Raw genomic sequence first — 27,692 nt, forward strand, 5'->3', positions numbered from 1 at the left:
TTGACTACTGATTTCCCATTTAAAGAATGGCAAAAAGACCGAAGTTTGGAGGACAGGTGAAAAAATATACCTTTCTGAAGAAACCAGAGGCATTTCTCCTGGGCATGGTTGGCCAATTGGTGTTAAAGAAGGATAGAACTTTCTTTATGTATGCTACAACAGCAGCAAGAATACTTATCGCGAAGTATTGGAAGACACAAGAATTACCCACTCTGGAAGAATGGCAGATGAAGGTGATGGACTATATGGAATTGGCGGAAATGACGGGCAGAATCCGAGACCAGGGAGAAGGGTCAGTGGAAGAAGATTGGAAGAAATTTAAAGACTACTTACAGAAACACTGTAAAATTAATGAATGTTAGAATGATGCTGGATTGAAGTTAAGTGGGATTTTTTAGCAGCAATGTCAAGGAATATGTAAAAATGGATTGTTAACAGGGGATAATTTAAAGCTATAATATATTAAGATAAAATATTAAGATAAAATTAAAGAGGGAAAGGATTTGCTGAATTAACCAATTGAACTGGAATGCAAGAAAGGCAGGTGTGAGGAGGTCAGGGAAATAAGTAAAGGAAAGATAAGTTATGGAAAGACTGATTTGTTTTTAACTGTTTTTATTTTGTATTTTCTTTTTCTTTTTATTCTTCTTTATTCTTTCTAATTTTTGTAATATGTTGAAAATTTTAATAAATATCTTTAAAAAAAAAAATAAAGAATGGCAAAAAGACCTAAGTTTGGAGGACAGGTGAAAAAACCCACGAATTACATTTAAAGTTCTGTGAGATGCAAAGGAAAGCTTGAATTTAAAACTTGCATTTTACAGCTTGTTGCTTGGTGCGGTTAACGGAATGGTAACATTGAGAAAGAAGAGACTTGGAATCAGAAGGTTAGGATTTAAGGTAAGGTTACCAGATTTTTTTCAAAGAATCTGTGGACACTTTTTTTCTTTTCAAAAGAGAAACAAATGTTCTTTTTTAAAAATCATTTTTTTAAAAAAATGAGAAGTAATACCTTCTCTTCTGGGTCTCCTCTGTCGCGTGGCCTTCCTCTGGGCCCCAGCCTGATCTCTTGGAGTGCTATCTGCCATGGGGTAGGCTTGGGTCGGGCCTGGGCTCGGCCCCGTGTCCTTGCCCTCCTGGTGCTCCTACCTCTCTTCCTCAGCGGCCGCAAGGTCGGGGCTCCCCTCCTTTTTCTCCTTCCTCTTTCTTTCTCTTCCTTCTCCTTCTCCTTTCCTCCTTCTCCCTGGGTTGGCTCCGGGGTTTTTACTGGCCCTGGAGCGCCGCTGGGCAGTCAGCCACGTGGCTGGGCGCTCTCGCTCCCGCCTCGATTTGGGTCCTGGGGGGGGGGGGGGTGTCAGCGGTTCCCCCAGTTGACGCACCGGGCATCCCTGGTTCCCCCTCGGCAGTGGCAGCGCAGGCGGCAGTCTCAGCAGCCCGGAGCCAGCCTGGTAGTGCACTTGGCTCTGGCTGGCTTCAGGAGCTGCTCATTGCCCTGGCACCCGCCATTTTGCCTCGCCAGAAGTCCCCATATGATGTGTCTTGTGCCGTTGAACCAATCACGCAACATTCCTTCCCTACTAATAATTCTACAATACTTAAAATATAAATCTGGGGGCCTTATATGAAATCTGGGGACATTCCGGGGACGGATTTTGTTGGGGACAGATTTGTAAATCCGGGGACTGTCCCCGGGAGACGGGGACATCTGGTAATCATTCCGTAATAGGGCTTCTCCTGCCTTTGCCAGTATGTCAGCCTTCTCCGCCTCCTTAAAGAGGGCGTTCAGAAGCACTTGTACGTCTGGCCATATGGGATTGTGAGTGGAGAAGGTGGCGCAGTCTGGATGAGTCCCTCCGTCTTGCTCTTTGGTCACTGTGACCGAGCACCATTTTGGGCCGATCAGGATCTATGGGGAAGGGGATCCACCCAGAAGTTGTGGAGGGAACGGGAAGAGAAGCCTGGTCAAGAGACTGGCTCATGTCAGAAGGAGGCCTGACTGCATCCTTGGCGAAGCCCAGGGCAGGGCAGGAAGGCAGCATTGCCCAGCGGGAAGGCATTTGGAGGCAAATCATCAGCAAGGAGCAGAAAATCCCCTCCCCTTCCCTCAAGAAGACTGAAGAATCTCTAGTCGGCCTTCAGGTGAGTTCAGCATCCCAGCTCTCTGGGGTGTTCCTGTCCATTACAAAGCTGACTCGAGGCTCCGTCAACTGAGCCCCTACACTCCTTGCGTACATGAAAGGGGCACAGAAAGGAGGGGAGGCAGCCTTTTCCTGGAGCCGTCTTACCTGCAGCAGTTCACTCGCTGGCTGCTGACCCTTTTCCTCCATCACCTGGATGATCCTCTCAAGAGAGGAGAGTTTCCTGCAGAGTCTGGCCAGCTGCTCATCCCTTCTCCCTGCAATCTCCTTCTCCACCTCTTCCACATGATTCAGCAGACGCTTTTCTTCTTCTTCTTCTTCCAGGAACTGGCGCAGTTGTCTCAACTTCTCCAGTCTTCAGCCTCTCCGGTTCTGGGGAGGTCGGAGTGAGGAAGATGGTCAGCCTTCAAAACATCAGCAAGAGAATTAGGATTTGAATTGAACTGCTTCCACCCTCTCAGCTCACAAGTCCTCAGGCTTCTCCTTGACTGCTTTTCACATAATAAACAACAATGGGAAAGAAACTCCATTTAGCTGCATTCAAAGGTGAACTTACCTAATTCGCAATTCTTGGGAAAATATGGAGACCAAAAGAGCAATCTTTCGAAATTCACACCTCTGAATTTCTCAAGGCTGACCCAGCCAGGTAATGTTCACAAAAAATGTATTTATGAGGGTAAAGCACGTATCAAAATATTTATACGAGAAGGTAGCCATCCTAGCATTTGATTCATTTTCAGAATAATAAATAAATAAGAAACCGATATGGAAAAAGGAGAAATGAGAGAAGTTGAAATGGGCAGATTTCCCCATCCCTCCTCAGTCCGGACTTGCTTCTTGAAGTGCTTGTTCCCTCACTAGTAAGAATAGGGACACTTCCAAGGAGGTCTTTGCTTTCCTTGTCCAGGTCTGCTTGATAGGCCAGAATTTCGCCGCTCTCTTTCCTCCGAATCTCCAGGGGGCGACAAAGAGAGGAGATGCATATTCGACTGGCTTCTTGGGTCCAGTGGCCTTGCTATAATAGGAAAGTAATTGACTGGAGGAAAGAAAAGTACAGAGGTTTTCAACCTTTTGGGGTCCACGGCTCCCTGGACCAACTCCCTTCTTTCTGCGGCACCCCTGTGGGGCTCAGGAGACCAGTTAGGTCCCCCCTTGCTTGCCTCCCCTCCCCCTTTCTCCAACAGCCTCCCTTGCGGAGTGCTCTCTCAGCCTCCTCCCCTCTCCCCTCTCCTTCGGAGTCCTCCTCTTGGTCTCTGAGCTGCCCCCGCTGCCCCCCAGGGGCCTGGGACTTGCCTGTCCATTCCCAACAGCAAGGGCCCCTCAGCTCCTGGCAGCCCACACCCCCTGGCCAGCCCCAGAGGCACCATTCTCTGGGGGAGAACAGCTGGGCAAGCCTTGGGGAGGCAGAGATGGCATCCGAGGAGGGAGGGAAGGAAAGAGGGACAGAGGCCAGTGTCTCCCGCGGCACCCCTGACCATCATTCAAGGCACCCCAGCTGCCACAGCACACTGCTTGAAAACCACTGCAGAACTGGGATGGGAAAGGTTTCTAGTCCAACTAACTGGTCTGGAGAAGAGGAAAGGCAGCCATGCTTGCTCCTTTGTCTTCTCCGAGGAGACTTCCAGCCTGACTTCTCATCTTGAGGCCCCAGGGAGAAGTGGGAAGAGGAGGAGGAGGAGGAGGAGGAAGCATCCCCAGAAGAAGTGTGCTCCCCACCAGTAGGTGCTTCCACCCCCCACTCCTAAATCTGCTTCCAACAGATACTTGGGGGGGGGGGGGCATCCTGCACCATCTGGTCAATTCCTGGTGCTCGGAAAATTAGAAGTTATAAGATACATACCTTATGTAAACACATACATAAATACTGTAAGTAGTTCTCATCACAAAAGAATATCCAGGTAAACCCATGAACAGCCAGGTAAACCCATCAAGAGGTTTCCTGCCAGACAGGAGTCTGTTGTAGGCAGCCCCTTCTGTGATGTATGTATCGTTTTTCGCTGTATCCTTTTTGCTGTATCTTTCTCATTGACTTTAAGAATGGATCTGAATGTGTTTTTCCTCAAAATGCTGTAGTTTTCTCAATGTATCCGAATGGGTTTTTGTATTTCCCCCCAATCTCATCGCCTAGAGAATGTTCCTTAAATGTAACAATCACTTGTTCCAAATGTATTTGATTCAAATGTGTTTAAGGCCCCACTTTTCACATGGTGTCCTGTTGTGTGTTCGGAAAGTACTCTTTATTGTTTGATTTGGGTTAATGTCAGGATGAAAGCGAGTTCCTTCAAAATAACACATTCTTTTTTATCTTACCAATTTCTCATATTGTAAGAAGCGGAAGAAGAAACCATAGAGAGCATTCATATTTCCCTTCTGATCAATGAAGTCAAACGTTACAATTATCCATGTTAGAATGAGCACCTATAGGGAGAAGACAGATCTCAGTAAGCCAAAGCAAGGCCAAGACAACAAACCCCTTCTGGAATATGGTCAGCGTGTACAACATCTAGCTGAATCATCACCAGGATAACGAAGTCAGACTGGGGGAAATATCATTCTTCAGAACCAAGACATCATTACCATGCTTTCCAAGTTACCTGAAAGTCACTAGAACACTTGCGAGCACAGAGCCAAGACGCAGCTGAAAGAAGAGAATCCTACAAACTTCGGGCTTTGTAGATGGTTGTAAAGGTTGCTGAAAGGTTTCCAGTTCACTAGTTGGAAACAGCTTCCAGGCTAGGCAGGACCAAGGTTGCTTTGTAACTGTTCCTGTCTGCCTGCTTGCCATCGTGCATATTTGTAAACCATTTCTGCCAAAATATATACATCTGCAATAGTAGTTTCTGGAAGCAGACCCTGCGAGAGTGCACACTCCATGAAGTCCATATGAAGAGTGTTACGGAATGGAGGGGGGGGGCATATGAACGAAGTCTTACTCCTGAGTAAGAGACGTAGAGCCCGAGGCGATGACCTCAAGGGAACCCTGCCACACTAGGACTCCCCTCGCCCCGTCACAACGTTGCACCAAGCACCGCACAAAAGTCCAAACCCCCGAGAAGAAAGCGCCATTTCTGACCCCGTATCCCGATGCTATACACGATCGATGTATTTGATGAATGAACAATGTATTTGCATGAGGATGCGCTCTAGCCAATCAGATGGCGTTGAATGTAGCCCTTCAGCCAATCGCAGCAATGCCATGGCTCTGCAGAGGCAGCTCAGCTCCAGCTGTTTTGCACGCTCCACTGAGCGCTGACAAGGTGATTTCAGCTCCCACTGCGAGAACAACGGACTGAGTCAATCGAAAACTCGTTACCCTGTTAATCCAATCAAAACTAGATGTTGTTTAGTCGTTTAGTCGTGTTCGACTCTGCGTGACCCCCTGGACCAGAGCACGCCAGGCCCTCCTGTCTTCCGCTGCCTCCCGCACTTTGCTCAAACTCATGCTGGTAGCTTCGAGAACACTGCCCCACCATCTCGTCCTCTGTCGTCCCCTTCTCTTTCCCAGCATCAGGGTCTTTTCCAGGGAGTCTTCTCTTCTCCTGAGGTGGCCAAAGTCTTGGAGCCTCAGCTTCAGGATCTGTCCTTCCAGTGAGCACTCAGGGCTAATTTCCTTCAGAATGGATAGGTTTGATCTTCTTGCAGTCCATGGGACTCTCAAGAGTCTCCTCCAGCACCAGAATTCAAAAGCATCCATTCTTCGGCGAATGTGAGCGGTATTGGCTTAGGCATTGATTGGACCTGACTATATCTGACTCCTGCCCATTGTGCAGGAAGTCCCAGTAAGGGTAAGCCACCGGTAGGGGGAGCCCTGTCGATGCGAACCAACTCAAGCTCCCCCTGGTGCTCCCGTCGGGGTCGTGTCAAGGCCTTAGCCCCCCAGCCGGGCTTCAGACTAGATCAACACCCCCGGATTGCTTTAACAGAATACTCTTAAGCATGGAGGGGCAGGTGGCGGCCACACCTCCCCTCCTCCACACAAGGTCAAACAATGCCTAACCGCAACCCTAACAAAGTTGTGACGATTGCTACGAGGTAGGCGAAAACCAAGTGTCCAGTGCCAATTTGCCAAGTGGTAAAATTCCTACCAGGCCCCTCGGACAACCAAGGCGACCAACCCAAGTCCATAGCAAGGCCATTGCCTAACCTGCAAAATAGGGAGGGAGGGCGGGTGATTGAGGAAGCGAGCCAAAAGGAAGTTCTCTGGGGGTTGGCTCTGACGTGGCCGGGATCCCATAGGCAACAGGGGACAGAGTCCCCCGCCCCTGGCGGGGAGTGGGTGGCCACGTGGTCCACCGCAACTCCTCCCCACTGGGAAGTGGAGCGGATTTCCCAGGACATATCCTGTATTTGCATGTTACCCCAACACATTCCTCCTATGTTAACCATGTGTAACCCTCCCCTTTTCTGATGGAGTGGTGATGTTTAGCGAACTGTCTGCTGGGATAAGATAGGAACTTTTAAAAGTCCTTGTCACCCCGTTCTCGGGGTTCAATTCCTCTCTGAACCTGTTGCGCAATCAACTTTGGTCTCCGCTATTTGCTCCGCTTGGTGGCTGGACTCCTTCTTTCTTCCGCAGGGACCCACGGGCTCTCAGCAGCCTCCCACCTGGATTTTTCCGTAAGAACAGAAGCTCGACTAACCCTCTTGAGAGAAGAAAGGTGGCCTTTGCTCCCACTGCAATGTTGCAATCTAAATAAGCACATCTTCCTACAAGGGAATAGTAGCCACCTATCTGGGGAGAAATAAAGTGGTATGCTGAGAGACATGGTTACGGTGGAGAGGAAATCTGTGTTCCACAATCCAAACATCCCGAGAGAAACCAGATGGCAGCTTTTTTTTACTGTGTCCGCAGAACTCAATGAAAGCCTGTGGGATGTAAACACAGGAGCAGTCAATGACAACATTCCTAGAGTGTACATGTTAGAACGTGGGGAGGGATGTCTGTCCCGCAAGCAGGTAAACTTCCTGGGGCCGGACTTCCTCTGCATGTGACCAGAGGTGGGTGTGGCCTCACCTGTGCAGGTAAATGATAAAAGCACAGGGCAGGCAGCCATCTCTCTCTCTTGCCTCTTGCCTCTCTCATCTTCATCTTCCGAAGAAGCAGGATGCCCTCTTGGCTCTCAGCCAAGAGAGGAGGATAGGACGATCTTCCTATAAGATAGATTCTAAATGTATTTTACCTTTTTAAGCCTGTCTGCCTTCTGGGATCATATTGTGAACAGAACGTGAGTAAACTCTTTTATATTTTTATAAAGACTGTATTGTGTCTTGCATTTTAAGAGGGATCAAAAGGGGGAAATTACCAGAGTAATTATTATAGAGGTTCTAGCGAACCTGTGCAGACGTTACCGTTGCGAACTTAAAAGGGGGAATGTTATAAACTCGTTAGCACAAGTTGGACTAGGATATAATCTCACAATATATCCTCTCTTGCATCCCTGAACATTCCCACAAAGCCAACCAATGGTTTTGCAGTTGCTTTCCATGGACATTTTGCAACCAAGCACAGAATTCCTTGAACCCCGGAAACGCTTCTGATTTCTGCTTGAGCATGAACACATGAATGTACCTGGGAAAAGCATCAATCAATACCATGAAGTACTTTGCTCCACCTAGAGAGGTTGCAAGTGGAGCAACAAGGTCTGCGTGGACAGTCTGGTAGGCTTTAGATGCCCACCTGCCAGAAACCTTGCCCCATTGAACTGTGTGTCATCATGATGGCCTTGGCCGGTTGTGACTTGTGAAGGCCGCTTCCTGCAAGGCCCTTTCCACCTGGCCCAGACAGGCCCAGACAGGGCCCAGACACCAGCTCTACTAAAGAGGCTCCTGGTGAGACCAGAGGGACATCGCTCGGCCTGACAAGAAACCCAAACTATTGGATTCTTTTGCCCCATCTTTTTGTGCCTGCTAAACAGCCGTGTCATGCTTATGATCATATTTTATTCTCTTGGGAATTCTGCTGTTTTAAATGTGCATTTTATATTTGACTTTACTTAGCAATGTTGGTTGGGGGGGGGATGCTTAAGTTTTTTTGTTTTGTTTTTGTTAACTTTGTGTTAAATATGTATTCTGTAGTTGACTTCCTTTGTAATGTTTTATTTTGAAATCTTTAATATTTCAGTTTTTGGTTAACTATGTTACTTTAACTGTATACTCTATATTTGACATTCTTCAGATTGTTTTATTTATGTTTTAATATGCTGTGAACTGCTTTGAATGAAATAAATAACAATAACAACAACAACAACAACAATAATGTTCATTGAAATGTTGTGTCCAAACAGTTTGATGTTGGGTCCAGTCACTCTCATCCTAGCCTGCCTAACAGGTTTGTTGTGAGGGGAACAACAGGGGGAAAGGCAAGCCTGGGGATCATCTAGTCCAACCCCCTGCAATGCAGGAATATGCAGCTGTACCTTATGGGAATCGAACCTGCAACCTTGGTGCTATCTGCAGCTCCCTCTAACCAGCTGAGCTGCAATGAGATTTGAGGGAGAATGGGAAGGCGGGTGGGAAGAGACTGAGAGCAAAACCAAAATCACAGGAAATTTTAAGAGAGATAAAACTACATCAAGTTCAGTATATGCAAATGATAAATCAAGAGATTGAATGGAAGATTAGACAAATGAGACAGAAGACTTTTGAGTCGGCAAATAAATGTGGGAAACTATTGGCGTGGCAAATGAGGAAGAGACAGAAATTAAATACAATTACAAATTTGGAAGTGGAAGGAAGAAGTATACAGAATCCAGTCGAAATTAGGAGTGCTTTTCAAAGATACTTTAAACAGCTATATTCACAACAACCACAGAAGGAGTCGGACATAGAGGAATTTTTGAAAGTAAATGGGCTACAGAAAATATCTCAAGAGAATAAATCTAAATTGAGTTATAAAATAACAGAACATGAGGTTGAAAGTGCCATTCAGAATATGCAACTGGGCAAATCTCCGGGACCTGATGGACTGACTTCTAGATATTATAAAACATTGAAGGACTGGTTGATTCAACCCTTGAAAGAAGTCTGTAATGACATATTACAGGGGGAAAAGGCACCTGCAACGTGGAAAGAAGCTTTTGTTACACTTATACCAAAAACAGAATCTGAAAAGACTCAGCTTAAGAACTACCGCCCTATATCATTGCTCAATGTGGATTATAAAATCTTTGCAGACATTTTGGCTAGAAGATTAAAGAAAGTTCTAATAGAGGAGATTCATAAGGACCAAGCAGGCTTTCTCCCGGGTAGGCATTTATCTGACAATGTGAGGAATGTAATAGACATTTTTGAACTTTTACAGGAAAATATAAACACAAAAGCAGTAATGATATTTGTGGACGTGGAGAAAGCCTTTAACAATATTTTTTTGGAGTTTTATGAAGAAGAATCTCCAAGGAATGGGAGTAGGCCAAGAATTTGAAAATGGTATAGGTGCAATCTATTCTGAACAAAAAGCTAAACTAATTGTTAACAATGTTGTGACTGAGGAGTTCAGAATAGAAAAAGGAACACGACAAGGTTGCCCAATTTCCCCATTGCTTTTTATATCAGTCCTGGAGGTGTTGCTGAATATGATTAGAAAGGACCAATTGGTCCAAGGGATACAGGTCGGAGCTAAACAATACAAACTAAGAGCTTTTGCAGATGACCTGGTTTTGACATTACAGGAGCCAGAATCTAGTGTGAAAAAGGTTTTAGAACTGATTCAAGAGTTTGGTCAATTGGCAGGTTTTAAATTGAATAAAACAAAAACTAAGGTTTTGACAAAAAAAATTAACAGAAATTGAGAAAGAAAGGTTTCAGAATGAAACAGGATTGACAGTGGTGAAAAAAGTAAAATATTTGGGAATTACCATGACTGCTAAAAATGGGAATTTATATAAAGACAATTATGATAAATGTTGGATGGAGATAAAGAAGGATCTAGATACATGGTCTAATTTGAAACTCTCACTTTTAGGCCGTATTGCTGTGATAAAGATGAATGTATTGCCAAGAATGTTATTTTTATTTCAGACATTGCAGATTATTGATAAAACAGACTGTTTCAAGAAGTGGCAGAAAGATATATCCAGATTTGTCTGGCAGGGCAAAAAGCCAAGAATAAAATTTAAAATATTAACAGATGCAAAGGAAAGAGGAGGCTTTGCCCTGCCGGACTTAAAACTTTACTATGAAGCAGCAGCTTTCTGCTGGCTGAAAGAATGGCTACTTCTTGAAAATACAGATATATTGGATTTAGAAGGATTTAATAATGTATTTGGCTGGCATGCATACTTATGGTATGACAAGGTTAAAGTGCATAGAATGTTCAAAATCCACATTGTCAGGAAAGCACTGTTTAATGTATGGATTAGATATAAAGATCTCTTGGAAAGCAAGACTTCAAGGTGGTTGTCTCCAATGGAAGCAAAAGCTTTAAAGAAACTCAATATGGAGGCCAATTGGCCAAAATATTGGGAGATTTTAGAACAAGATGGAGATAAACTGAAATTACAGAGTTTTGATAAACTAAAAAGCAAAGTCCGCGATTGGCTCCACTACCATCAGATAATGGAGGCATTTAAATTGGATAGGAAAATTGGCTTCCAGGTGGAAAAATCAAAATTGGAAACAGAATTATTAGAACCCAAAACTAAGATATTGTCAAGAATGTATAACTTGCTGCTGAAATGGAACACACAGGATGAGGAAGTGAAATCAGTAATGATTAAGTGGGCACAAGATGTTGGTCATAATATAATGCTAGCAGACTGGGAACGGTTATGGACCACTGGTATGAAATTTACGGCATGTAATGCCATAAGAGAGAATATAATGAAAATGATATACAGATGGTACATGACACCAGTCAAGCTAGCAAAAATTTATCATTTGCCTGATAATAAATGTTGGAAATGTAAAGAGGTTGAAGGTACTTTCTTTCTTCTTTGGTGGACGTGCCCAAGGATTAAGACCTTCTGGGAGATGATCTATAATGAACTGAAAAAAGTATTCAAATACACATTCCCGAAGAAACCAGAGGCCTTTCTCCTGGGTATGGTCAACCAACAGGTGCATATGAAGGATAGGACATTCTTTATGTATGCCACAACAGCAGCAAGAATACTCATCGCACAGTATTGGAAGACACAAGAATTACCCACGCTGGAAGAATGGCAGATGAAAGTCATTGACTATATGGAACTGGCAGAAATGACTGGCAGAATCAGAGACCAGGGAGAAGAGACGGTGAAGGAAGATTGGAGGAAGTTTAAAGACTACTTACAGAAACACTATAAGATAATGAATGATTGATGACACCAGATTGAACCTAAAGACTATTAGCATAAAAATTTAAAGATTAAGAAAGATAAATGTTTTAAGATATATGGAAATGTAATTATATTAAGACACCAAGAGTATGTTTAATTTAAGATATGAGAGAGGGAAGGAATTTATTGTCAAAACATAAGATCTGGAATACAGAGTGGGAAGGTCTGGGGAAGTCGCAGATCCAGGTTAAGGATAAAAAATACAAGGACACAATGATTGATTTTAACTTTTTTGTTTATTGTTTATATTTTCTTTCATATATGTTGTTGTATTGTATGCATGTTGTTGTATTGTTTTTCTTTTAATTGTTTATTCGTATTGTGTGTTATTGATTGTAAAATCTAATAAAATATTATATATATATATAAAAAAAATAAAGACTATTTACAGAAACACTATAAGATAATGAATGCTTGATGACACCAGATTGAATGTAAAAGGTTATTAGTAAAAACTATAAAGATTAAGAAAGATTAATGTTTCAAGATATATGGAAATGTAATTATATTAAGACACTAAGATAATGATGAAATCAAAATTTGACAGAGGAAAGGAATTTGCTGACAGAATATATGATCTGGAATACAGAGAAGGGAGGTCTGGGGAAGTCGCAGAAACAAGTTAATGTAAAGAATATAAGGAGAAAAAAAATTGTTTTTAATATCTTTATTTCTTCTTTTTTATACTTTTTTGGTGTTTATATGTCGCTGTATTTTCTTCTTTGTTTTGTCTGGTTTGTTGTATTGTGTTCTATTTTTTGTTTACTCGTTGTAAAACCCAATAAAATATTATATAAAAAAAAAAAGTTCAAAAATTAAAAGATTTAATATTTTAAGATATAAGAAGATTAAGCTATACTAAGATATTAAAATTAAGACAAAAATTAATTAAGACAGAGGGAAGGGATTTGCTGATTAAATATATGTTTTGGAATACAGGGAAGGGAGGTGTGGGGAAGTCGGAGAAATAAGTAAATGCAAGGAATATCATGAAGATAGAATTGTTTTTATCTTTGTTTTTTCTTTTGGATACTTTTTGCTGTTTTGTGTTTGTGCAATTTTGCATTTTTTCTGTTTTTTGTTGTTGTTTGTTTTTTCTCTCTTTGTTGTTTCATTTTTTATGTAAAACTTAATAAAATATTTATATATATATATAAAAGAAAATGAAATGATAAAGTGAAAGCATTTGCTGAAATACAGTAGAGAAGTCACGCCTCCCGAGTTGAGGGAGGCCTTGCTTTGCATGCAGGAGATCCCAGGTTCAGTCCAGGATCTCCACCAGACAGGGCTGGGACTGTCCCCTGTTTGAAAACCCTGCAGCGCTGCTGCCAGTCAGTGTAGGCAGTGCTAGGCTAGATTGACTCTGTCAAGTGCAACTTCCTATGAATGCTCCTCTTATACGATTTCTCGAAACACAAGCAAGCTACCTTATCAACGAGTGGTGAGAGTTCATTCATGACTTTTAACAAACAGCAGAAACCATTTTATTATTTCTATGTGAGTACAGAAATCCTGAATATGAAAGTGTTACCGGAAAAATCCGAGGGCTCCCTTGGACAAAAAGTAAAGACACCAACCAGAGTAAATTGGAGCAAATCAGCAGCCTGTAGGCTTGGCCTTTATTGTACTGTTGCAGCAGGGTGTTCCCCTCACTCGCAGGAGAGAGGAAAGACCCAGAAAAATGGTGTGCAAGACCTTATAAAAACTTTTGAAATTCCCCTCCTCTAGGTCAAGCCCACCCCCAGAAACATCATGCATACATTACAGAAAGGAGGGGTTGAGGGAGGAGTTGTGGTGGTAACCTGAGTGTCCTGTCACCTGGCTGGTTCCTCCTTTTCCCCCCTCCCCATGAGTACTTTCCAGGTGACAAAGGGGAGCTTGCAGTTTCCTGCCCCCTGAGGGGAAATCCAATCACTGTTCTTTTGTTATAGTCCGTGTTGAATCCACTCCTGTATGCAGTCTGTAGTGTAGTTGATGGCCTTCTGTCTAGGACCATCAGGGTTGGCATAGCAACTGGGCAGGGCTCCTGTGGATGTGCTGCTATGCTCAAGGGAAGTCTGTAGTGTAGTTGATGGCCTGTATATCAAACCTTCCCCATTTTGTAGTCCTTCCTTCATGGAGTAAAATAAAAGTGGAACAGTGCAAATCTGATGTATGGTTGATTTTCTATGAATTTATAACAGAAGTGTAGTGTATGTAGTGTGTGAGTGTGAGTGTGTGTGAAGTCTGTACAAACTGAATGATGGGGGGGGGGGGGCGTTTCCTGCTACAAAAGGAAGGAAACTTCCTGCCTCTGCAATAAAGGCAGCTGCACTGCTAGGTGAGCTGTCCCGAGGCCAACTGAAACAGACCCTCCAAAGATTCAAAGGTGAAAAGGGAATTTTGAGCATCTGAGCACAACTGGGCCGTCTTCTGCGTTAGCATGAAGTGCAGGAAGTGATTGCCTTGAGCAGGGGTAGGCAACCGAAGGCCCGGGGGCCGGATGCGGCCCAATCGTCTTCTCAATCCGGCCCACGGACAGTCCGGGAATCAATGTGTTTTTCCATGAGCAGAATGTGTCCTTTCATTTAAAATGCATCTCTGGGTTCTTGGTGGGGCATAGGAATTCGTTCATTTTCTCTCTCCAAAATATAGTCCGCCCCCCCCCCCCCATGCTGTGAGGGACGGTGGACCAGCCCACGGCTGAAAAAGGTTGCTGCCCCCTGGCCTTGAGCCTCCTCCCCAGTATTGATTGCTGATTCTACTGAGTCCATCAGTATATTGTTGTGAAGTGACCTGGCATTTTTAAGGAAGTGCAATATAGGCTTGTCTTACATCTTTAACAACAACAAGAAGAAGACAGTCAATTGCACAGAAGAATTCCATGTTGCCTGTGGGAGCGGCTGGGTAGACCTCTTTGCAGCTGCATGATCCATGCATTTGATCTCTAAGCAACTGGTCAATCTTCATAATTGGCTCTGGCTTCGTGTAGGAGATTGAACGCATCCTTCTATTTCTCAGCCCTGTATTCCACCCCCACCCCCCTCCTCCTATACTCGGACGGTGCCGACTACTCATCTCTACAGAGTGAAATGTTTCTGAGTCCTGCAGATCTAGTCTCAGACGTCAAACCTCTACCCCAAGGACGGGGGAGCCTGTGACCTTCTAGAGCATACATTTCTTTGGACTGCTATATGCTGAAGTGAACAAATGTTTTGTCTGAAACCCTTGAGAGCTTCTGTGAGCCGCCCTAGAGAGCACTGGGCTAGAGGGATCATGGGGATGACTTGTTCCACAACAGCAGATGGCATGCAGAAATTTAAACTGTAGCAAAGGGAGGTAAACTGTCTAGCTATGTCTTGCTGAAAGTGCATGCACTCCTCTTAGCCAAAGCCCCAATAACTGCAAGCGTGGAGCCACACAAACAGGCCTGATCTCGACACTGTCTTGGGGGAAACTCCCGATGCTGGAAAATTCATGTGCTCAATTTCTGCACATTGAGACAGGAGCCAAAGAAAGCAGTTATCTTAAAGCACACACAGAGTAGGGGGGCTCATAAAAAAGGTTTCTTTGGGAGGGGGTGGGTTGAGGTTTGCTCCGATGTGAAAGCTAAAGAGCAGGCTTTCACAGAGAAAGGAGCAGAGTAAGGCGGAAACTACTGGGACCCGTGCTTTCCAGGCACGCTGACGGGAGGGATGAGTCCAGCATTGCATTGTTGGGTCGTATTTCCAGTGACAACTATTTATGACAGAGGTTTACAGAAAATTGATCTAAAACCTCTGCTTGTAAGAGGCTGTGGGCATTTGAAGAAGCTCATCATAATCTTTACATGAAATGTATCTTTAGAACACCGGTGGCGCCATGTCCCCATTTGTTGCCTTAGTTTCTCCATCAATGCACCACCCACAATTTGCCATCATATTGGCATCAGGTGTTTTCCAGGCCAGTGAATGTCAGCAACCCCTTCTTCTAAAGCTGCTTCCCCAGTTTCATCCAAAATAGAAAGAAATGCCATTTGGTAGCCCATTGAGAAGCTTTGGCAAGTAATGAAATACATTTCTGAAAGTTATTTATGGATGCACAAGGTCGCCACATCTTTGCTTCAGGTGAATGGAAAGGAACATTTCCCCAGGCGGCACACCACTGTCCCCGAATCTCGTCCGCTGCTTGGTCATTTCAAGAGATTGTGTGTCTTAGTAAGATTTTGTACATTTCAGAAAGCTTTCCCTTGCCTACAAATGAAGTGCATGATTTTTCAAAAACTTATTACTTTTACTTCTGGTGTGGTAAAAAATGGCAGAATCTGGCTATCATTTAAAGCAGTGTAAGATGCTGTTTACGTTTCCCCTCACATTTGGTGACTAGGTAGGGATATGCAGTTTTGTGTTTTGTTTTTGGAAGAGTTCCTAAGGAGTCCTGCTGCTTCCGAGTTTTATTTCGGGGGTTGTTGTTGTTTACAAAAAGGTAATCCAGTTGTAACCTTTTTCTAGATACAGTTCTGTACATTCTGGTACTACCTGTTCACTCATGGTCCCTCCAAATCCCTTTGTTTCTTTTAGCAATGTGTCCTTGTGTATCTGCATAAGCTTTTCAAAGCCTGCTACCTTTGCTTACAGAATTTCTCCTGAGGGGCGCTTTGAACACGTCCCGTAATACATGTGGATAAAAGGAATCGCCTTTGTTAATTTCAAAAGCCATTTTATTTCTTCCATGATTTTCCTCTGTTGTTAACTTATTTTGTAAAAGCAAGTGGGGTTTAGTCACCAGAGAGGTGGATTCTGTGGTTTTGCTCAATAGGTCATGGTCATTTCAAGAGCCAGAGGGCCTGAGATGGTTCCAGCTCTAATTTCCGTGTAAGATTAGGAGTCCAAGAATGTGGAATCAGTACTGCAGAAGGTCAGTTCTGACATACTTCCCCCCTAAATAGTGGGTGAAGTCCTTTTGGAAAGGACTCAAAGGTTTCAAAGTGTCAAGTTTTGCTGTACTGAAGGACTGTCCATATCTACTCTATTAGAACATTGAACCCTCCTCCCCACTCCAGGAATTTGGCTATCCAAAGTGGGTTTGAATTTGGATAATAAAAGTTTCCAGTCGAGTAGATTTATATATTTTAGTGAAGGTAAGCAACTTAAAATGACCACAGACCCAGTAAAACTCATTACAAAGAGAAGAGAAACAACATTTAAAAGCAGATACAAAGAATGAGGCATTATTCTTTTCTCAAGAAGCCAGCAAAATTTCATTTTTCCTGTTTTATTTTAAGCATGCTTTTTATTCAAGTTTTTAGCAAACAACAAGGTGGTAAGCTGCTGACAATAGGCAGACCATCCTTTCTCAAGGGCCATTCCAAATGTGTCCAATTGATGGCTCCCAAATCAGCTGCACCCTGTGAGTCCAGAGGGCAACTGGTGCCATTGTCCCTGTGAGCATTTTGTAAGAAAGGGCACCAAGATTTCATCAAGCTGTCTGCCTTGATGAGACTTGCAGTGAGGATCCCTTTGATAAGCCATCGGCAAGGCATAAAGGAGGGCAGGTGGCTTGGTGAGCAGGGAAAGTCTTTCAAAGATTTGGACCAGCGATGTGCCTTTGCTTCGGGCCAAGGGTGATGGTGGATGGGTCATAGCTACCTAACTCAGCACTGTCTGTACTGATTGGCAGTGGCTCTACAAGGTTCCAGGCAGGTGATGTTTTCAGTTTCACCTGGAGATGCTGGAGACTGTTCTGGGACCTGCATCACCAGCGAGCTCTGGTCCTCCCTTAAGGAGTTAGGCGGCTCAATGGTCTGACTCTGTGGAAGGCACCATGCTATTCCCCTTTAAATTAGCCATTTTCGACAGAAAACATGAGAACTGGAATTTTGCTCTTGAATGGATTTTTGGATCGCCTGCATGCCAAGCACATGCTTCTCCCACTGGGCCAGCACCCTTCCTCAGTGACTGAGCTCTCATTGCACACAGCCATCCAGCAAGCAAAAAAATGTTCTTGTTAGAAGGGCAGAGTGGGGAGCAAGAGATTCAGGGGCCGGTTTTAGACCCACAGTGCTCGGGTTTATTCTGCTGCCTGCTTGACATTGTGCCTCCTTTCCTCCTACCTTTTATTCCTATGAAGGTTTCACAGTGTCGCTGCTTGGGATTCTGGGTAATCTATGGTGTTTTTCTTTTCAGTTTTTTAAATTAATTTTCCAAAATTTTTTCGAGACAAACAAACAAACATACATACATACATACATACATCCTAATTGTAATTAAACCAATCTTGATAACATTGTTAAGTGACTTCCTCAAATCCTCCTGGTTGAATTTCATTGTATTTCATTTTAACAGTTTTCCAAAATCAATCTTCTCAAGAAAAAACAACAAAAAAACTTGATCACTTCACATCTTTCATTCTTTCTAATCTAGCTTGAAACATCTTAATTCCTATCCTTACATATTTAAATCCTATGCCTATCTCATATTTGCAAGCTTTTCCAATTAGGTTATCTTGACATATTAGCTAAATAATCTTTGAATTTTGTCCATTCTTCCTGGTACTCCTCCTCCTTCTGTTCGCGGACTCTTCCCGTCAGGTGGGCTAGCCCCGGGATTCTGGAGAATCTATGTGACTAGATGCTTGTAATGTATGCCAGGCAATCTGGCACAAGTGGGTAGGGTTGCCATCCGCCGGGATTTGGCCGTTGGAAACAAGTGTCCATGCGGGAAACGCTTGAATGTCCAGGAAAATCCAAAGGTATAGCAATTCTACACGTGGGGAGTAGGGACGCAAGCGCAAATCAGAATAAAGCAAAGGCTGGGAAAGTTCAAACAGAAACACACACACACACACACAGGATCATAGAATTGTGGAGTTGGAAGGGACACCGAGGACCATCTAGTTCCGTTATTCCCAATCAGGGGTCCGTGGCCCCATCCCTTGCCTCCCTCCAACTAATTTTCTCTCATTTTGGCATGGCAATAGCATACATTTTATGGGCGGTCTTGTTGTTTTTAGTATACCTAAAATCCTTTGCTTATTACCCCACATTTTCAACCCGCAGCCCTGAGTTTAAGAGTGTCACGCTCTACCAGCTGAGCCACCCCACTGTAATTATCCCACACCTCCCCTCTTGACGAAGCTGCCTGCAAAGCTGATCTGCCGAGGAAATGTCCTTCTGCAGGCATGGTTTCAATCCAAACAGCAAATACTAGTGGTCAACTCCAAAAGTGCGGTCAACAAACCCTGCTTGCCAAAGAACAATTGAACGCACCCTTGAAGCTCCTTTGCAGCCATGTCTTTACCTTGACACCACGTATGATGCTAGATGTGGGGCCTGCGGGCCTGTCAAGATTCCCCACCTCTGCTCTATCTAGCCAGGCTGATGTTTTCAAATGGGGGTTAAAGCTGTGAAGCTGTTTGGATGCATGACTGGACTTGACTGTGGGCATTTCATTGTGCTGTGTCCCAGAGCCTTAAGGATGGGGTGGCCTAGGAACCTAAGCCACCAGGTATATAAAAGTGAGGTCCACTCCAGCCAAGAGCGAAAGAAAACCACCAAGCAGCCCTGCTCCCCAACAATGCCCCCCAAAGAGGATACGGATCGTCTCGGGAATGCTGGTGTCCAGGCACTCAATTCTCTCCTGCAGCTCGTCCTGCGTCCCCGGGGTCTGGAAGAGGTCCTCCTGAAGCAGAGTATCACCCATGCGTTCGGAAGGGATGAGGTACATCCTGGATAGCGTGAAGAACAATCCAGCCCTGGGGTGCATAATGTGAGGTTGAGGAATGCCACAATGGAGAGAAGCCCCTCACCTAGAGAGCTGGCACAAGGGCTGAGAATTGTATCCCGCCTGCTTTCCACAGTAGCATTCCTACCACCCTTCTCCTGATTTGGGGCAATGGGAGAGTGAAATCATTCCCCGCTTCTTCTAGTGGCCAGTCTCAGAGAGCCGCTTTGCTAGGGAGAGACAGACAATGGTTGGGAACACTTGGGTTCTTCTGAGCCGCTCTAAGGAAGACCGTATGCTGGATGTCCCACCCGCTGCCGCTCCACCAAGGTGCCACTATACGCACAGCAGGAGTTTGTAAGAGCGAGTCGGTAGCTAAGATATGAATCAATTGGGACGTTTGGAACCTGCACACCCCAAAACTGGTACTGGATTCCAGCCCACACCCATCCTTTCAATGGTACCGTCCCCCTCAGCTCACCTGGTGGCAGGCATTCTTGAAGAGGTGGTCCACCAAAAGCCAGATCTCCTTGGCCGCTCAGTGGATATCCAGTACGATATCCAGTACGATATCCAGAAACTGCTTCTCCTGGAGGTCCAATGACAAGCGGGACTGGCATGAGCGCCTGACAGAATGTGTGCCTGTATGCATTCTTTCCTTGCTCCAGCTGGGGAGACAAGTCTTGCCCTCTGAGGCCACAACTAGGTAGGGCTGGGCGATAGCTGGCTTTCAACACGGTGATATATCAGTAGCTAAACATTGCAATACACCAATAAGAGGCATTGGCTGGCTTCATGGTTCCCCCCGCATTGTGATTTCTGCTGCCCCCTGCAGGAGGGCAGGGGAAAGCTGAACCGGCAGAGTCCACAGGGGCTGCAGGAATCTAGAGAAGCATTGTCTGGCTTCACAGTTTCCCCCCACATGCTGTTTTTTGCATAGTACACACACACATCATGATTCGCAATATATTGCCAGGTCAGAAATTATGAAACCAGTCTCACTATCTAGACTTCAAGCTGATTTGAAAATATATCTATATTGACGTATCGCCCGGCCCTAGCCACAGCAAGCATCTCAAGGGGGAAAACAAAAAACAAATTGCTCGCACCCCAAATCCAAGCTCCCCCTCCCCCTATTAATATGCAGCTCGTAATCCTCCCACTCCGGATGTGCAGCTCACCCCAAAGCTTACTGAATATGCAGCTGTGGACATGAGGTTTGGCTAACATTTTATTTAAATTGCTGGAACCTCCCCTGGGACCTTAGGGTGAAGGGCAGGAAATAAGTAAGAAAAACAGCAAGAGAACATGAATGGGCCTTCATAGGTTGATGGGCTGCAGCCCCTGCCAGCATGATGAGATGATGGGGTCACATGTTCACCACCCCTTGTCTAGAGCACGTTGCAGAGGCAGTGGTAGAAACTGAGCAACAGCTGGAGCCCCAGCCCACGACTTTGTCTGGCCAATGCAGCACACAGCAGCTGGTGAACCATGCCTCCGGCCTCCTTCCCATCTTCCTCTCCAGAAATGTTCAGGGTGGTTAGTTCTATCTCCAGCTCCCACATTCAAGGGAAAGAGAAAGAGAGGAGGGGGGAGCAAGAGAGCTTTAGGAGCACAGCAGTGGCAAGCAGCCCATCACTAAAAGGAGTTGGCAAGGATGGAGAATTTGATCCCCTCATCCCCAGGGCAGCTGTTGATTAGGACCCAGTTCATCCCCTCCGCCAATACTCCCCGCCTCTGTAGAGAGAGAGAGAGAGAGAGAGAGAGAGAGAGAGAGAGAGAGAGTATTGGTGTGGGGAATGACATCTGGAGAGAGAGAGAGAGAGAGAGAGAGAGAGAGAGAGAGAGAGAGAATTTGATCCCCTCATCCCCAGGGCAGCTGTTGATTAGGACCCAGTTCATCCCCTCCCCCCGCCAATACTCCCCGCCTCTGGAGAGAGAGAGAGAGAGAGAGAGAGAGAGAGAGAGTATTGGTGTGGGGAATGACACATACTGTATCAGAGTCTTAGTGCAAGAGTAGCTGGTGCATGCTAAAGAACACAGGAGCCTTGCTGGGTTAGATCAGCATTTTGTTCCCACAATGGCCAACCACATGCCCTTGGGAGTCCATAGGGACACGGGGACAAGAGCACTCTGTCCATCATGTTCCCCAGAAACTGGTAATCAAAAGCATGTGGTTTGTGATAATAGTGGCAAGAAATAGCCCTGACCGGTAGCCACTGATAAACATATCCTCCATGATTCTAAATGTCTACAGCTGTCCAAATTGACAGTCACCACTGTCTCCTTGTGGCTAGGATAATACACCCAAGTCGATCTGATTTCGAGAGGAGTGACATTTCCCTGAGCCACCCCAAAGCAGCCACTACCGCTTCCCAAATGCCAGTGCTCAAGTGGTAAGAGTAAGCCAGAGTGGCATAGCCTGTGCAGCAGTTGCTGAGCACAGAGACAAGGAGAAAACTGGCTCTTGGGGCCAGAGGGGGCTGGCGCCTGCATCATGAGACTGGGCTTTCTGCCTCCCGTGCTGCCAATCGCAAGCGGACCCAGAGTCAGGCAGCGCAAAATCAGTTACAAGTAGAGGGGGAGTTTAATTAGAAAGTCCGAGTGCTGCCCATAAATCTCTCCGAGACTGATTTATGGCTCCTTGTCGTCCGGCACGCTTCGGCTGCACGAACCTCTGCTTCCACTCCTTCAGCAGTAAAAACACTTTAGCAGAATTGCGCAACAGCATGTGGGAAGGCTTGATCAATGAGAAAGGCAGATTCTTTCTGTAGCTTCTTTTATTGTTACAAAAACACGTAAACAAACAGTTTTTACGATCCTCCGGACTGAAGCTGCATTTTAGCTCCTCACTGTCTGAGCGCAGCAGCTCCACAGAAACACTTTCGATTTCCCACAGAACACACAGAGCATTCCAGACTGCTCACATCACTTCCTGGCTTACGTCCCTGGTAAGCCCTCCCCTTCAGAGCCGAGGCACAGCAGTTTAACTCATTACTGCTCTCAACACCCCCTCTTGCCTCGGATCTGAGGGTGGAATCGACCTTTGATCGTCCTAATCCTAAACCTTCGCAAAACTCTCCATGTCTCTGGAAGGAGAGTGGCTTCGTGAAGCCATCAGCTAGGTTCTTCGCAGAAGGACAATACTTCAGCGCTACTAATCCCTCTTGAACGCTTTGACACACATTCCGAAAGCGAATATCTAAATGTTTCATCCTCGCTTTGAACTGTCCAGACTCTGCCAAACATAGGCATCGTTGATTGTCTTCGAATACACGTATCGGTTGACAATCCACTCCACAGACTGGTTGGTTGGTTGGTTGGTTGGTTGGTGCTGGTGTGTATAGTTATTCAGTCGTGTTTTGCACAAGGACTTTTAAGAATAAAACTCTGCAAGGATATTCTCGTGGACTCCTTTTGTGCCGACAAGGAGACTGAAGAGAAAAGGGAGGTCAGAACCCTTTCTTTCTTTTTTTGCTTTTTACAAACACTGACACAACTCCCACCCCAATCACTGGAGAAGTTGCCCACATTTGCTATAATCGAATCCAATACATCTCTGCCACTTGGTTTACGTTGCTCTCTACTGGCTGCTCTAGTAGAAACCTTAGTGGTGCAGCTGCAGCAGCAGGGATCGCCGACACTGCACCCTCCTGGTGTTGCTGAAGTGGAACTCTCATGAGCCCCAGTCAGCAAGGCCAGTTCTTAGCAATTATGGGAATTTTGGTCTATCAACATTTGGAGAGCACTATGCTGCCTTCCATAAAGAAGGCTGATCACCGAAGAATTGATGCTTTTGAATTCTGGTGCCGGAGGAGACTCTTGAGAGTCCCAAGGACTGCAAGAAGATCCAACCTCTCCATTCTGAAGGAAATCAGCCCTGAGTGCTCACTGGAAGGACAGATCCTGAAGCTGAGGCTCCAAGACTTTGGCCACCTCACGAGAAGAGAAGACTCCCTGGAAAAGACCCTGATGTTGGGAAAGATGGAGGGCACAAGGAGAAGGGGAGGACAGAGGACGAGATGGTTGGACCGTGTTCTTGAAGCTACCAGCATGAGTTTGAGCAAAGTGCGGGAGGCAGTGGAAGACAGGAGTGCCTGGCGTGCTCTGGTCCATGGGGTCACAAAGAGGCGGACACGACTAAACGACTAAACAACAACAAATGCTGCCTACCCTGAGCTACACACAGGCAGGAAAGTTACAGAAACATGACTCAGTTTGCTTCTCCAGATAGCAGAGACCAACAAGTTACATCAGCCAAGGCTCTCTCCCTCCAAGCCCTCGAAACGCACTCGTTTTCATGATTGCCAGCTGCGGCAGACCCTGGTCAGGGGGCAGGAAGCTCATCTGGGCACAGATATCCTTGTAATCCTGGTTTCGGCGCTCAAAGTCTTCCACGTGGGCAGCAAGGTCGCATGTCTATCCGTCTCTGGCTGCCAGTTCAGGGAAAGCTTGGCTACCAGGGGGAGATGATCACTGGATTGTACATTCTCAATCTTAAAGGTGGAAATACACTTAAGTAGATCCCTGGAGACCAACAGGTAATCGAGGACGCTGTTTGACTTAACGCTCAGGTGAGTGAACTCCCCTGGGATATCAGGGAGACATGCGCCATTTAAGGGGGCCAGATTTAAACGGATGGCCATTTGATATAGGAGTACACCAGCCTCATTTACTCTGTGGTCTTTAGAGGATCTCCTCATCATGTGTTCCAGATCATAATTATCAAGGTTTGGGGTAACCCACCATTTGGCTTTGGTCAGCGAATCCCAGTTTGCTGCTGTGCGGGCATTAAAATCGCCACCTATTATGGCCGGGGTGTTGGGAAACTTAACATAACATGAGAGCAAGTGATCTTCTAACGAGCCCCATTTAGAGCCCAGTTCAAGAGAGGAACCCCCAGGAGGCAAATAAACATTTGTGACTAGGAGTGAGATCTTTTCCCCCACTATCAGCCCGGTAAGGGCGTAAGGGGGTAAGGCCTGTACTAGAGAAAATTTAGAATGAAGGTTGAGAGAGATGCCTATTATTAGGCCCCCTTTAGGGCGGCCTCCTTTCAGGGAGGGACAGGCAGGGAGTTCTAGAAGCTCAAAGCCATCTAGGACAATTTTCTCTACTTCCCACGATTCTTGGAACAAGATGATATGAAATGGGTTAATAAACTCCAGGAATTCTGGGTCAAGTTTTTTTCCCCTCCAGCCCGCAATATTCCAGCTCAGGACTGATAGGGGGGAATTCCTGTTGAGTCCGATTCGCTGTCATTTCAGGGAGGGATGTGAGTCCTTTGGGGGCAGGGCGGGCCCCACGAAGAAGTCAGTTATTTTACTTTGCGTAGCAGGCACCTGCTGAAGGGACCTGGTCTCGAAGTTGGTATTGAGATATTCTGACTGGGGTAACAGAACGGGTCTCCCGCTAACTAACCCAAGGGCGGACACTTCAGTGGGAGACACCACTGGATTAGCTGAGGCTGCCCCACCGCGAGGTCTAAAGGTCGCCGATGAAACCATTTGGTTTATATGTCCAGCCGGATCTTCAGTCAAAACCGGGCCATTTTTTGATGTAGGTGGAACACTCCCCTGACCAGCTGCCAGCAAAGGTGCTGGGGATGCTCGGCGTGCAGGTACCGTTTGTATGACGGGTCTATGCCGCTCAGGGGAATATGAGGACTCCAGTTCCGGCATTGATGGATTAGATGGTAAGGAATTGTTTTGGTGGGAGGAACTCTGAGTTACACTCTTCGGCGGGGGACTCTTGGAGGGCGAGTCAAAATTTATCAAGAGTTGGGATGAGAGGCCGACTTGTGTGGCAAGACCTGGTTCTACCAGGCGTCGGTGGGATTTACCCACAAGTGGGGGAGGCATGGTTTTAGGAGCTGGACTGAGGTATGGGAGACTTCCTATTTCCTTAAAACATGACTCCGAAAAACTGGCAAGGTTGTCCTGAACAGTGGACCGGACTTTTCCATTCTTCTGGACGTGTATGAGCTGATGATTTAGTACTTCTAGTCTATCAATTATTTCTTGTTGTTCCCTCGGTGGAAGGTCGCCAAAGGTGGCTAAAAGCTCTCTTTCCTCCGGTGGGGTCAGGGAATTACTTGCGCCAGTGGGATCCTTTAAGGCTCGTGGGGACGTGGGGTAAGTCCAGTTTCGAAATGGATGGATATCCTCCAGAGAAGGAGGCTCGATGTCCCGAGGTGCTCCCGGCCTCTCCGACAGGGTCCGCTCCGAGTCGTAACCGGCAAGTAGGAGGGGATGAATCATGCTATCCATAAAAACTCTTGTTGGGATGATATCGTATCTAGCCAAGAGTGATTTCTGCCTGATGATAGCTGAAGGGATCCTTGGAGAGTAGAACGCAAGCATCACTTTCTGTTGCCTGAAATGCTGGTTCAAAGGTAATACTGCGATGAGATCGCATTGTGTGATTTCTATGTTTAGGAGATTGCTTATATGCTTTTTGACCCCATCGAGAGTGAGCCACCTTGCTGACCCTACCCCGATATTTAGGCAGATTTTCTTAGGTTGCAGAGACAATGCTTGATGTTTCAGTGCGGGATTTGGTTTGTATTTAGGGATCCCACTTCCTTTTTTAATTGAGGGTAAGGTTCTCTGGCACTTCATTTCCCCCGTAACTACAGTTGGTTCAGACTTTGGCCAGAGGTTATCAATTTTCTGTTCAAGGTTACATAGCTGGGAGGATAGCACATCAATCTTCTTGAATATGCAATTTAGGGTTCTGACCACAAGGTGGAGATGTTCATGTTGTTCTTGTCTTGCGCAGTCCTCAGCTCCGGCGTCCTGCACCGCCCCCAGTGAGGCACTCCCTCCTCCTCCGAGTTTGCCATCCACAGCTTTAATCTGGGATGAAAGTAAAGGTAATTCCTCTGGTGTTGACGTTGTTTCTGGTGACATTAGGGGGTGAAAACGGTTCTGAGTTTTCACCCTATAGCAGTGATCAGTGGGGACACTCCATTTGCCAGACGCAGGGGGGTCGGTTTTTAATTGTTTGGCTCTTGGGGAGGACAGAGCCTCGTCACAGTCCCTTAGGCGTTTGCCTTGGCCCATCATTGTGAGTCTTTTAAAATAACGGTGCTAAAAGGTAATAAAAGTAATAAAAATAGAAATATAACCTAATGTGAGCTGGCGAAAAAACCAGTGTGTCGAAGGCTGCTGAAGGATACAGTTATCTGCTCGTTAAAGCTGATTTACGATGCAGGCTTTGCAGATTATCGGCAATGTGAACTCCTGGCGTGGGCTCCAACACCCTGGAGCAACCTTCAGCAAGAACTTGAAAGGCTGGGAGCCACAACACAAATTTTAGGGAGGGTTCGAAATGAACTCCAGCAGATGCTTCTTACCTTGTCGCCATTTCTACAGCAACATCCCCCGTTCAATCCAAAGCAATCCTCCTTCGTCAGACTTAATTAAAATCTGGCATCACATCAGTGGAAAGTCCAGCAATTACTTGACTGGCAGAATGCAAAATTAAAGTAAATAGCTTACTCCAGTGGTTGTAAGATCCAAATTGGGAGAAGAGGTCGGAGAGAACTGGAAGGAGGAACCTTACACGGAGGCCATCTTGGAAGCAGTCCACCGATCTCACTCGTCTTGAAAATATCCTTGAACAGGGGGATTTTCTCTTCGTGCAGTTTAAAGATTTTTCTCCAGCATCTCCGACAAACTTAAAACTTGTGGGGGGGGAGAGCTCATAGCGGCCGCCAGCAGGAGGGATGTTTCGTTGCAGTAGGCAACCTCCAACAGCCAAATGCCAATAAATCAGTAAGGAGTTGCTGCTCCCTCGACAAATTGGGGAGTAAAACAATAAAACAATAAACTAAAAGCAAAGTGAAGCGAGGAGGTAATAAAACAACCGATAAGACGTTAAAACTGAGCTTAAAACCAAGAGGTGGCTAAAAACTACGTAAAAACTACTTAAAAACTACTTAAAAGCTTAACTAAAAGCGGAGGAGTCTGACTAGGCTGCTGTCTCCGTCGCCATCTTGCCCCTCATTTCGGAGGTTGTGGTTTTACAGCTTCCTATTTATTTATTTGTTTGTTCGAAATTATTTATTTATTTCCTAAAATTTATACACTACCAGATGGTAAGAAACATCAAAGCCGTTTACAGAAAGATAAAACCATAAAATCAGGAAAAACCTACAGTACATTAAACGCTGAAGAAGTGAATACCAGAATAGATCAGAACTCACTCCCAAGGTAAGGGGAAGAGACATGGCTAAGATGGCAGGACAGATTACTCTATGGTGTTAACCCCTTCATGCACTAATTAGACTGAAGCATGTTGGTTATATGAGACTGGTTATCCGCCCTACACAAACAACCAGGCACTCAGTTGTGAGGCATGCCTCTTACCGGAGGGAGGGTCACTCCAGAGGCAGCTGTGGCATGAGGGTGCTGGATCATGCCTTTGTGGGCACACCTGAGGATTAAAGAGGACCCCCTAGGAAGCGTGCTTGGAGATCTTCCTTACCATGTGGCTCTCTGGCAAAAGCACAACAGTACTAACGGCCATATGGAACCACGCCTCAAAGCTGGATCAGA

This window comes from Podarcis tiliguerta, assembly GCF_965153285.1.
Source record: "Podarcis tiliguerta genome assembly, chromosome: W".
NCBI lineage: Eukaryota > Metazoa > Chordata > Lepidosauria > Squamata > Lacertidae > Podarcis > Podarcis tiliguerta.